The sequence below is a fragment of the Aspergillus luchuensis genome, chromosome 7, assembly GCF_016861625.1.
Source record: "Aspergillus luchuensis IFO 4308 DNA, chromosome 7, nearly complete sequence".
Lineage (NCBI taxonomy): Eukaryota > Fungi > Ascomycota > Eurotiomycetes > Eurotiales > Aspergillaceae > Aspergillus > Aspergillus luchuensis.
The window spans coordinates 2,869,981-2,883,866 of NC_054855.1; positions in this window are offsets into that span (position 1 = coordinate 2,869,981).

Here is a 13,886-nt window from a genome sequence, read left to right on the forward strand (position 1 = left end):
TATTACTATTTATAATATATATCTTATAATAATTATTTAATATTATAAGAGTCTCTGAGCCAGGACTACTAATATTAATAATCTTAAAAATATATAACAGATTTATTAATATTATATATATAATATATTAATTTTTTTAAAAATAAAAATTTATATATCAGTCAGATATATGTACAGGTTAATTAATATAAAAAAATTATTAATAAATTTATTTTAAAATATTTAAAATCCTACAGGCCATATAATAGATTATATATAAGTTATTATTTTTTTATCTGTAATAAATAGTTAAATAAAATATAAATATATAAATACTACTAGAATTAATATAATATTTAATAATAATATCTGTCAAGGATATTTTAGAATTATAAATAAAAAATAAAATATTAAGATAAGTATTATTAATCAGATTACCAGGAAATCTGTAAGAAAAAAATAGAGTTAATTATATAATATTAAAATAAGTCTTATAAAAATAATAAAAGTAATATATATAAAGATATTATATCTATTATTATATATAAGATAGAATAACTATTTTCTTATTTTTTTATAATTAAAATATTATTTATCTGCACAGCCTGATTAAACTAATATAAAAAATTAAATTTATTATAATAAAAAATTTTATAAATTATTTTTTTAAAAATAATTAAGTCTTGAAGAGGAGCATTCTCTGGATTATTATAATATATAAAAAATTTAAAAATTAAGTATTATTCTGTATTAGCAGATATTATAAAAAGTAATATTATTATAGTAAATTTATAATATATAATATTAGTAGATAATATTATTAATATCAGAAGAAAGAGACAGATATTAAAATAATATATAAATAAAAAAATAACTAAAAAGTTAAAGTAGAGAAATATATATATTTTAAAATTAATTATAATTAAAATCTAGATAATGTGAAGGAATAACTGCGGTATTATAATAATTAAGATTTAATACTATAATTAAAAATAAAAATAAAATTAAGTTATTATGGATTAGTACAGGCCACTGATTTTATAAATATAAATATATATATATAATAATATTTATATATAAGAATACTGTATAGAAATAAAAACTCTATATTATAAACTTAAAAAGTCAGAATAGCAGTTAAATATATTTTTAATTTTAATAAAAAGACTTTAGTATCTCTGGATAAATAATATTATTAATTATATAGTTTTAATTCTTATTATTAAATAATTGTGATAGGATCTACTTGTCAGGGTAGAAAGCCTGTCGACTAGGTAAGGAATCAGTCATGAAACGCAGTAAATTGATCTAATAATAATAAAGGTAGTTTATATTCACAAGATAGACTGATTCTTGAGGAATCAGTAGTTTTTTATAAAGAAATCAGTATTTTATAAGTGTCAGGAAAATATAGAACTCCTATTAATAATCTTATAACTTTTATAATTATTATAATATATTATTTTAATACTCAAGGCCCTGATAGCTAGATAATTTTATTATAAATAATATTTTTTTTACTGAGACAAGCCATCTAGTTCAGATATTAAAAATAATCTTATATATTTCTAATTCAGAATAATATAGATCTGATAATAGAAGGTATAAGATCTGTAGGAAATATTATAAAAATAAGATTATATACTATTTTTATATAGTTTCAAGGATGTTTAATTATAAATTAAAAGTAAGTATAAATAAAAGATTTTTATATATTATTCTTTTTTTTTTCTTTTTTTATCTCAGAATTATTGCTTCTGTGGTATTTTATAATTATTTTTTTTATTTTTTATAATTATTTTATATATAGTTTATTATTTCTCTTCAGCTTTATTTATTTAATATTATTTTTATTATTCTTTTTTCAGATATTAGTTTTATTCTTGATTTTTATATAATATTTAAAAGAATTAGATATTTTAAGCAGGATATTTTTATCAAGATCTAGTATAATTTTTATATATATTATTTTTAATATATTAATTATAACTTTAACCCCAAGAAGGATATACTATATAATATTAATTATTTATTAGATATAAAGACATTTGTTTTATATAATTTCTGTTTTAATAAAAAAAAACTTATAATTTTATATATTTTGTATATTTTATATTAAATATATATAAATTATTAATATTTTTTAAATTTATAATTAGTTTACTCGGGAATATATATAATTTAATAAATATTATTAAATAAATTATTTTTATTCTTGACATGGAACACTGGAATAAAAATATTAAATAAATAATTTATAAGAAAATCTATATTCTTGCCAAGATATTTAATAATATAAAAAATATTTATATTTATAAATTTTTATTAAAGAATATTAAAATAACCAAGCGTGTAAATTCTTATAATAAATAAAAAATAAGATCTTCGTGGTTTTATTATTAATATTTTATTAAAAATATACTACTAAATATATTAAGTTTATTAAAATCTAATATATTTTTTTAATTTAATTAGTTTCTTACTCTAGCCTCTATATTTTATTAGAAAATTATAATATTTACCAGGCAGAAATACTGTTATATTTACTATTTAATAATCTAGAATATATAAATTAAATTTCTATTCTGTAAAATTTTTTAGATTTAATAAAAATTATAATATATATCTAGTTTTTAGATATTAATAATCCACAGATTATTCTAGATAATAATAATAATATAGTTAGATTAATTACAGATCTTTATATTTTTTATCTTAAATTTATTTTTCTTATAAATATTCTTAAATTATAATAAGAAAGCCTGCTTATCTTTATTATTTAATTTATAAATAAATAATAAATATAATTAAATATATTTAAGTACTTCCTGCTGTCTTATAACAGAATAATTTTATATTTATTAATATATTTAATTTATAATAATATAATTAATAAAAAATATTAAGAAATTAATGATCCCATAATTTATTTTTCAAAAATATAAAATAATTTAATAATAATTTTCTTCTACTTTCTTAATACAGAATATTTTTTATAAGATTTCTAATATTATCTTATAGTTTCAGATGCATTTTCCATGTTTTTATTAAAAATTTATTAATTATATTTACTTAATTATTTTTTCTATTTAATCAGGTAGTAATCCTGACTATTATATTATTAATAATTTTTAATTTTCTTAATTTTTTATTTATTCTTATTATCTAGATCAGGCATCAAGAATAATTTTTTATAATTTTAATCAGTATTTCATAATTCTAGTAATAAAATATAGAATATATTATAGATTTATCTATATTTTTCAGGTAGATATAAATAATATACTTAAAATCTAATATATTTAAAAATTTAAAAAAATTTTATAAACTTTAGAGCTAATTTTCTCAACTCTTTAAATTATAAATTCTGGATTAATAATTTGACTAAATTCCTTTCTTTAAATAAGAATAGTTTTTTATATTTATTATAATATTTTTTTTATTTTTTTATAATTATTTACTATATCTTTTACAACTGTTTCCTTGTTTTTTTAAATTTTTTAATCTTATTTTATATAACTAGAATCTCTTATTATTAAAAATTATTTTTAATTCTGATATAAAAGTCTGGGGAATAGTTATATAAAATATTATAAAAAAATAAATTTATAGTTATATTATTTATATTATTATAAATAAATTAAGTAGTTAATAATATTGCTGACTAGTTAGAATTATATTAATTTAAATGATATTAAAAATAATATTTAAAAATCTGGTTTATCTGTTTTATTTAATTATTAGTTTAAGAATAAAATATAATTAATAATTTCAAGATTATATAGCTGTTATAAACCAGATATAATTAGAATTTATTTATAAAAATTAATTCTTAATTAAATATAATACCTAATAATAAATTAAAAATTAATTTTATTTATTTATAAAATAATTTTGCAAGGTCTGGGGTAGATATTATAAAAAAAATAATAAAAAAAAATAATATTTCAAGAATTAATTAATAATAATAAAAATAATATTAATAATTTTTTTATATTAGATGATTGGAGGCAGTCCTGTAATAAAATTTATTATTAATTTATTAAAAAAATAAGAGAAAATTAGTAAAGATTTAAAAATATTATATAATTAATACTTTGAAGCAGTATTATCTTGATATATTAAATAAATTTAAATATATTTAATTATATTATGATATAATCTATTCTAATAAAATTTTTTATATAATAATATTTTTATTTTTATTTTTCTGAAATATCCTGCTAGTAGATTATTATAATATAAATAAATAAATATCTGATATAATATTTTAAAAGAAGGAATATAATAATAATTTTTAAAATATAAATAATTTATAATTTTTACTGTCCAGTGCTTTTGGCCTGATTATTTTTATTAAATAATAATTTTTTATTATTATATTTCTAGATCTTTATTCTATAGATACAAGATTATCTCTTGGAGTTTAGAATTATATATATTTAAATATAAAATTTCTGCAGCACACACTCATGATATTATAAATTAAAAAATAAATTTTTTTTTAAAATAAATTTTTTTAAATAATTTAATCAGCTGTTTCTATACCAGCTCAATTATTAAGATTCTTTAAACTTAATATAATATAGGTATTAAACTCAGGATAACCCTGTATATTTTAAGATTTAAACTAAGATTTCTTTTTAATTAAATCTTTTATTATCAGAGATAATATATTTATAAATTACTTTTAGATTAGAATCAACAATTCTTCTTATAAAATAAATTTTATTTAGGATCTTGAAGATATTCTAAAAAATTTATTTATTAAATTTTATTTTTTATTCTATATTTAATAATAAAATTATAAAAAATTAAATTTATAAACTATTAAACTTGCCTTTTATTAACTTTAATTTAATATATAAAAAATTATAAATTTAAATAATTAAATAAGATTTTAATTATTTAGAGAGTATTTTTAAAATACTATTATTATTATTTAAAAAAATAAATAATAATAAATAATTCTTAATCTAAAATATTATAATTTAATTTAGTACCAGAGAACTTACAAGACTAGAAAATAACTAGATAAAATATATTCTTATTATTAAATTAAAATAAAATATTATTTATTTTTTTTAATATATCAGTTTCTAAATGCTGGGATTTTATTAAATTAAAATATATTAATAAAAATATTTATTAAAAAATAATAATCAAATAACAGAAAGCAAATTATTTATATAAGTTTAAATAAATCTTCCTAGATTTTTAACTGTTAACTGTCTTATAAAGTAAAAAGATAAATAATAAAATAATTTAAAAATAATCCTGGATAAATTAATAATAAAAATTATAGAATCTTAAAAAAATCTAAATATTATAGTAATTTTTAGAAATTAATTATAAAATAATATTATTTACCTGTTAAGAATCCATGGATATTCTAATAATATTAATAATATATTCTAGAAATTTAACTTAGAGTTAGTAAAACAAATATTTAAATAATTTTATATAAAATTAGATTTCTCAGAGTCTTTCTAGCACTTAATAAATATACTTTATATAAAATTCTTTATTTAATAAAAAAATAATAATATTATTAAAATATACTATATAAAAATTATTAAAAAGTCTGCAAAGTACTGTATATATATAATTTTAAAAGATTATAAAAATATTAATTAGCCTGAATAATATAATAATATATTTAAAATAATTATATTAGATATAAAATACTGTTTTCTATTTATTATCTTTTTTAATATAAATTTAATAGTAGATATTTTTAATATTAATTTTTAAAAAATATTTACTACCCGAGACCCTGTCAAGAATCTCTGAAATAAAAAATAAAAAATAGTAATTTTTTATTAAAATCTTATTAAAATCCTTATAATTTATATAAAAATATAAATTATTATTTTTTTTATAATATAAAAAAGATAGGGGCCCCTGTAAGACTCTTAAAAAATTAAATTTAATTTAATTTTAAATTCTTTTTAATATATTTTTGTAGAATCTTAAGTTTAGTTTCTGATAAAAAATATATAAATTTATAAAAAAATATTTTATTAAATTTAATATTAATAGCATGGTCCGCAGGGCTATAAAAAAAATTATTAAGAAAAATTTATAAAAAAAATATCTTAGAATTTTCAGAATTCTACTGGGATTTTTTCTTAATTTAAAAGAGATTTAAAAAACTTTTCTTCTGGAAATTAAATATTTTTAAAGAGTTTAATAATAATATATATTCTTATAAAGTTTTGGGTTGCTCTATTAAATTAAGTAATAAAAAAAAATAAATAATATATTAAATTATTATTATTAATTTTATATTAATAAATTAATACAGAGGTTCTGAAATATAATTATTAATAATAAAATTAAATTATTATACAAATAAAAATTTTAATTAATCTTTATATAATATTATTTAAAGGTACGGGTGCTTCTCTATAAATTAGTAATAATAATAAAAATCTTCCATACTCTATAAATAGAAGTAATAATTTAATTAATAGCTTTAATTTTAAATATAATAACTAGAATATATTAGAGATTATAAATTTTAATAAATTAATAATTAATAATATTTATTTTAATATAACTGTTTAAATCTACAAAGATTTTAAGATTATTTTAAATATAAATAAGAATATAAAAATGATAAGTAATCTTTACTTTAAATAAAAAAATTAAAATTATAAGACTTATTTTAACTTCTCTATTTTTTTTTCTCAGAATCTAATAAATATTAATAAATCCTAGTAGATTGAACCTTCCTATCTTTAATAAAATATTAATTTATAAAATACTAGATATTATTATATATAAAGTATTATAATTAATTATTATTTTTTCTAGTAGAATTTTTCTTATAATTTAATATATCTTCTTTAGTTAGTTAATTGAAATGGCTTTAAAAGTGTTTATATAATTTATAATTATTAAATTAATTATTATTTTATTTGTATTTCTTTTTATTACTTTATAATTTATAGTAATAAATAATAATAGCTATTATTTTGTCCTGTTCTTCTAGTAAATAAGAAATATATTCTTATATATAATAATTAAAATTAGATAATAATTTAATAAAATAGAATAAGACTTTTTCTTTTTTAGTTTAACAGAAAAAATATTATTTTAAAATATTAAAATATACATAGAATTCTTTTAAATCTTGATTATATTATTAGTAAATCCATTTAAATTAAACTATGATATCTGATTAAAGGATAATAATATTCTAGATTACAAAAAGAGTTTAATTTTTAAATTAAAGCCATAATTTCTTAAATAATTATTTTATTTCTAGATTTTTATTCTTTATAAAATAATACTATTTCTATTTATATACTAGATCTATATAGCTAATAGCAGTAAGAATCTTGTATTCTTTTAATAAATACTTTTTAAAAATCTTTTAAAATATATATTCTAAATCAGTAATCTATTCTTAGTACTTTTAGAAATTAAAATTTAAAATAAAATAAAAAATATTTTTAAACTTAATTTCTTCCTTATCTTTTTTTAATTTAAAAGAGAATTAATAATACCTAGAAGATATTTCACCCGGGGAATTATATTTTTAAAAATAAATTATTTTTTTTTATAAATTAGCAGCCTGTTCCAATTAATAAATATAATTCTTTAATTATTAGATTTTTTTAATAGTAAGGATTATATTTAATAATAATTCAAAATTAATATAATTATTAAATATCTTTTTTTCTTTACTATCTTCAAGGGGTGGTATTTTTTTTAAATAATTAAAATAAAAAAGATCAGAATATGATAAAATCTACTTATTAGAATAAAAAATCTATTAATTAAATAAGAAATCAGTCATGAAACATAGTAAATTAATCTAATAATAATAAAAGTAACTTATATCTATAAGATAAATTAATCCTTGAGGAATCAGTAGCTCTTTATAAAGGAATTAATATCTTATAGATATTAGAAAGATATAGAATCCCTATTAATAATCTCACGACTCCCATAACCACTATAGTACATCATTCCGATGCCCAAGGCCCCGATAGCTAGGTGGTTCTATCACAATAATATTATAATATTATTAGTATTAGTAATATAGAATAAGATAATATAGAGTTAACTATAAGAAAAGACCTATATTTATAAATTAATATTAATATATTTTAATAACTGTTCCTGTGATTTATTAATAATTATAATATATATTAATTAAATAGAGAACTGCTTATAAATTAAAATAAATAATAAGTTTAATTTAAAGATTAAAAGCTTTGCATAATAGATTAAATAATAAAAATTTAAAAAAAATATATTATTAAGTTTAACTTTCAAGACATGCTTAATATAATATATAACAGTAATATAAATATTATTATATAGATTATTTACAGGATCTAGATTATGTATAATTATGATAAGAATACTAGATTTAAATTAAAAATATATTAAAAAAAAATTACTAGAATAAATACTATTCAGAAACTTTATAATTATTTTATCAGAATAAGTAAATTCTTTATTTATATTTATAATATAAATATTATAAGTAAAGAATATCTGAGCAGTACTAGATATATAATTAAGTAATATATTATTTAATTTATAAATATTATTATTTTAATATATCAGAATTGCATGATTATTAAAAAAATCAGGATTTATATAAATAATTCATAATATAATAGAAAAATAAATATAATTAATAAATTTAAATAAATTATTTATTTGATGCTTGAGAGCAGCTGGTAATAATATTTTATTATAATAAATATTATTATAAATTATATCTTGAAGCTATTTAAGCAAAGAATAATTTTTAATTAAAATATCTTATAGATACTTATTCTTATAGAATATTAAATATTTTAAGTAGAATTATATTACAGTCTTTTATAAGCAGGCATTAATATTCTGAGTATAAGTAATATAGAAAATTATAAAAAGATATTACTGAAAATTACTACTAAATATTATAAGAATATTTTTAAAAAGCTGATTACCACCAGAAAGATCAGCTTGGATATTATAAAGATTATAATTAATAATATTAAAATATTCTTAATGTATTATAGATATCTTATTTTAAATAATTAAAGATATTATATGAAATAATTCAGTAGAATTAATATTATAATTAATATTTTCTTATATTCTAGAAATAAGATTAAAAAATAAATAAAAATATTTATAAACTGTCTGATCTCTTGAAAAAAGTAAAGAAATAATATTAATTAAAATTATATAAAGAATAATCTTTTCTTGAGCATAGAAAAAAGTATATAAAATATAATAAAGAAATATTTTACCTGTTCTACTGAATCTATATAAAAAGAAATAAATATTAAAATAAATTAATTTATTTAATATTTTTAAAATAATATAATTGAAAGCAAACTTTTACTTAATATTAAATTAAGATATTAAATAATTAGTAATATATTATTATTTATATTAGTCATATACTAGTTTTTTTTTAATAAGATTATTAGTAAGAATATCCCAGTCATTAATATAAATAAAAAAATTAAAGTTATTTAATAATTTATTATTTATATAGAGCTCTGTAGCAATCAAGAACAGATTATAATTAAAATATAAAAATAATAAAAAAAATTATAAAAATAATATTTTTTTATTATTTTTTCTATTAAATATTTATATAGATAATCCTTATATAGATTCTATATTAAAAAACTGTTATCTAAATTATTATAAAATATAATAATTATAAATATATAATATAACTTTTAACCTGTATATAAAGTAACAGTTTTATAAAAATAATAAGATTATTTATTATTATATTATATAATACCGCGGGCATAGCAGATTTTATAATATATATAATAAATAATATATAAAACTGCCTGTTTAATATTATTAATAATTTTATAATAAATAATAATTTTATAATTATTTATTAATATTTCTCTAGAACTGATTCTGACAGTATATAAATCTTTAAATAATTTAGAATTTTTTATAATAGTAAGAAAGTATTGTAAGTGAAAAGACTTATTATAAATTAATAAAATAAGATATAGATAATTAATCTAAGTAAATTTATAAATATATTTTTTTTAGGTTTTGCTGTTTGCCCAGGTAAGATATAAAAATATATTTAAATATATAAAATTATAATTATTAGGATTATTACAACAGTATTAGAAGAATTTAATAAGAAAAAAAGATTATTTTATAATATTTTTAGTAGCAGCTTAAGAGCCATTAAATAAATTATATTTAATAATATATTTATTCTTATAATAAATAATTAATATTATAATTAAGAACTTTATTAAATTAATAGAAATTATAATAGCTGTTAAACAGCCTCTAAAAAATTAATAAATTAATTATTAAAATATTAATAAATCTTATTAACTTTAAACTTAGTAGTTACATGATCAGGATTCTTATATATATACTTATATATATATTTAATAGTCTTAATTAAGTTATATATTTTTATATTAATATATGCTTTGTACTTCCAGGCAAGATATTAATTATATAATATTATTTATTTATTTCTAATAAGAAGAGTCTTATTCTTTTATATAAAATATTTAATTTTAATCTGATAATTATTATAATATTTATATATAAAATAATTATTAGTTATAAAAATAGTTTCTGATGAAAAAGATTATAAAAATCTTTTTATATAAATAAATTTATTATTATAGATTTTTATACAAGAAGTAAATAGATACAAGTCTTTATATAATATATAAATTAAATAATATATAATAATATTAAATATTTTATAATTAATATTATTATTATTAGAATCAGGAAACTCTGCTGAAATAATCTTATTAATTAAATTAATATTATTAAAGTTATGATTTTTGTCCAACTAAAAAAGAATATAAGAATATAGTATACTATATTTTTAATATTTAATAATATAAATATTAGTAATATAAGAATTAAAAATATTATTAAATCCTGTAATTCTTTCAATTAAAGCTACTAGTTTAAGATAGAAAATATAAGTAATTAAGTTAGGATAATTATACTATATTTAAATAGAAATATTAAATTTATTATAGAAAAACTTTATAAAGATTTCATCTTAATAGAAATTACAGGTAAAAGTAATAAATAAATATAATTTTTTATAATAATAGATAATTACTATAAAATCCCAATAATATTATTATATATAATAGATACTGTCTTTAATAATAGCAGGAAGAATAAAATACTATTTAATCTAAGTTTATTTAATAAAAGTAATATTATATAAAGATAAATAGAAAGATCAGATTCTATTTATCTTGGAAAAATTAATATTTTCAGTAAAAATATAAAAAATATTAATATATTTATCTGCCTGAATACTGGATTGATTAAAATAAAAATATTTTATATAATTTAAATTATCTATTAAAAAATATTTATAATTTATTACTGAAAAAGTATATCTTCATGATAAAGAATATTGAAGTTATTCTTATAAATATATAATAATTAATAATAAAATTTACTGGAATTAATATTATTATATTAGTAAGATTTTCTAATTTTAATAAGACTAATAAGAGTCATGTGCTGATAATAACTGTGATTATTAATAAAATAAAAAAAATATAATATAAAAATATATAAAGAATATACTTAGAATAAATATATAAAAAATAACAGAAAGATTAATTTATAGATAAAATATTTAAAATATTATAATCTAAGTCTGATTCAGCAGGATCTAGCTCAGGAAATTAGAAATTTAGATTTATAAATAAAGTTATAATATTCTTTATAGAAATAATTAAACTTAATTTATTAATAAAAGAAGAGTTGATATTCTAGATAAAAATCTTATATAAATAAAATTAAATATCCTGGTATCTATAATCTCTGTATTTAGTAGATATAAATATAATATTAGAAAGAAAAATAATAATTTTAATAATAATAGATAAAAAATCATAAAAGCAGCTGGCAGAATAATTAAAAACTAAATAAAATTATAAATATACTTATTAATATTAAAAATAAAAATTAAATAATAGATTTACTTAAGAAGTTAAAGATAAAGAAGATTTAGAGTTAATAAATAAGATATTATAAGTATAAAAGAAAATATAATAATAAGAATTATAGATATATAGTAAAATATTTAATTTTTTTAAAATAATGAGACATGCCTCCAGAAAAGATTTATATTATAATTAAAAATTAATAATAATAAAATAATTAAGAAAGTAAAATTAAGTATATAATAAAAATTAATTACTAAGAGAATCCTGTATATAATATATTATATTTTATAATTAGAAAATATAGAAATGCTTATGTGGATATAAATAAATATTATATTAATAATTAATAAAAATATATATTAATATATTATTAAGAATTTAAATTTATTTTTAAAATAGCTTCGCCTGTCTTGTATTTAAGTTGAACTAGTAATAAAAAAAAGATTTAGTATTAGATAAGAAGATATATTATTATTATTATAATATTTAATTCAAGATAATTTACTAGTCTTTCTAAAATAAATTTTATTTCTTTAAAATAAAGTATTATAATAAGAATATTTAATATTTATATAACTGAGTTTCAGATAATATTATTATATTATAGAGAAGAGCCAGGCTTAAAAAATTAAAATTAATTTATTATTCTAGTATATAGCTTTAAGATAAACTTTGTAATAATTATTAGAATAAATATTTTTCTAAACTTTGTTATAAGTATAATATTATTTTAATAATATTATAAATAAAAATATTATAAAAGTAATAAGTCCAGCTAGTTTAAAAAAAATTTTAATAAAATATCAGGATATTAATCAGAAATACTAAAATAGAAGAGAGTTATAGTAACTGTATTAAAAATAAAAAAATTAGATAAATAAGAAAATAATATAAAATAGAAATTAGATAAAATAGATAAAAATAAAATAGCTGATATAGAAGATACAGAAATAAACTGATATAAAAAATATCTTATATTATATTTAAAAACAGGAATCTGCTTAGTATATACTATATAAAATTAATAATAATTAAGAAATATTAGTATATCCTGTAGAATCATGTCCATGTAAGAAAGATATTTAAAAAAATTCTATAAATTAAAAGAATAACTGAAATAGACTCTATAATATAAACAGTAATAGAAAGAAAATATATTATTTTATATATAAAAGATTACTGAAAGCGAGCCAGGATATAGAAAGTATTTAAAATAGTATTATTAGAATATAAAATTATAAATTAAATATTTATATAATAGATTATAATAAAGCTATTTAAAAATATAATAAGATAAATAAATTAATTAAATAATATAATATATAGAATAGAATAAACAGATATTTATATTATCTAGATAAATATATAAAAAAAAATAAAAAAAAATCCACAGTCAGAAATTATTAAAATAAGATATATTATAAAAATATAAGTTTATTAATTAATCAAAATATAATAAAATAAGCATGAAGATATACAAAAAAGGTTTAATAATAAAAAAGATAATTAAAAAGAAAAAATAATAAAAAAATTATATATACTAATAATTAAAATAAAGATAAACTTTATTTAAATAATTTACTAGAATCTTATAAAAATATAATATTCTTAATATAATTATCTTTAAATTATACTAATATATATCTGAACTGTAAGAATAAATAAAAAGAAAAATTAATAGCAGAAAATAATATAAGAAATAATAAAAAAAAACTGGAAAATAGTTAGAAAATAAAAGATAAATATATAATATTAAAAATAGGCTCTGAAATTATAATAAAAAAATATATAAAATTTACTATAACTTATACTTCATCTAGAAAAGATTAAGATAGAGAGTATTAATATATAAATAAAAATAAATAAAAATATAGAAAGAATAGAAATAAAGACTGAGGCTTTTAAATAAATATATTAAATTAAAATTAAATAAATATTAATATAATAGAGCAGAATCTC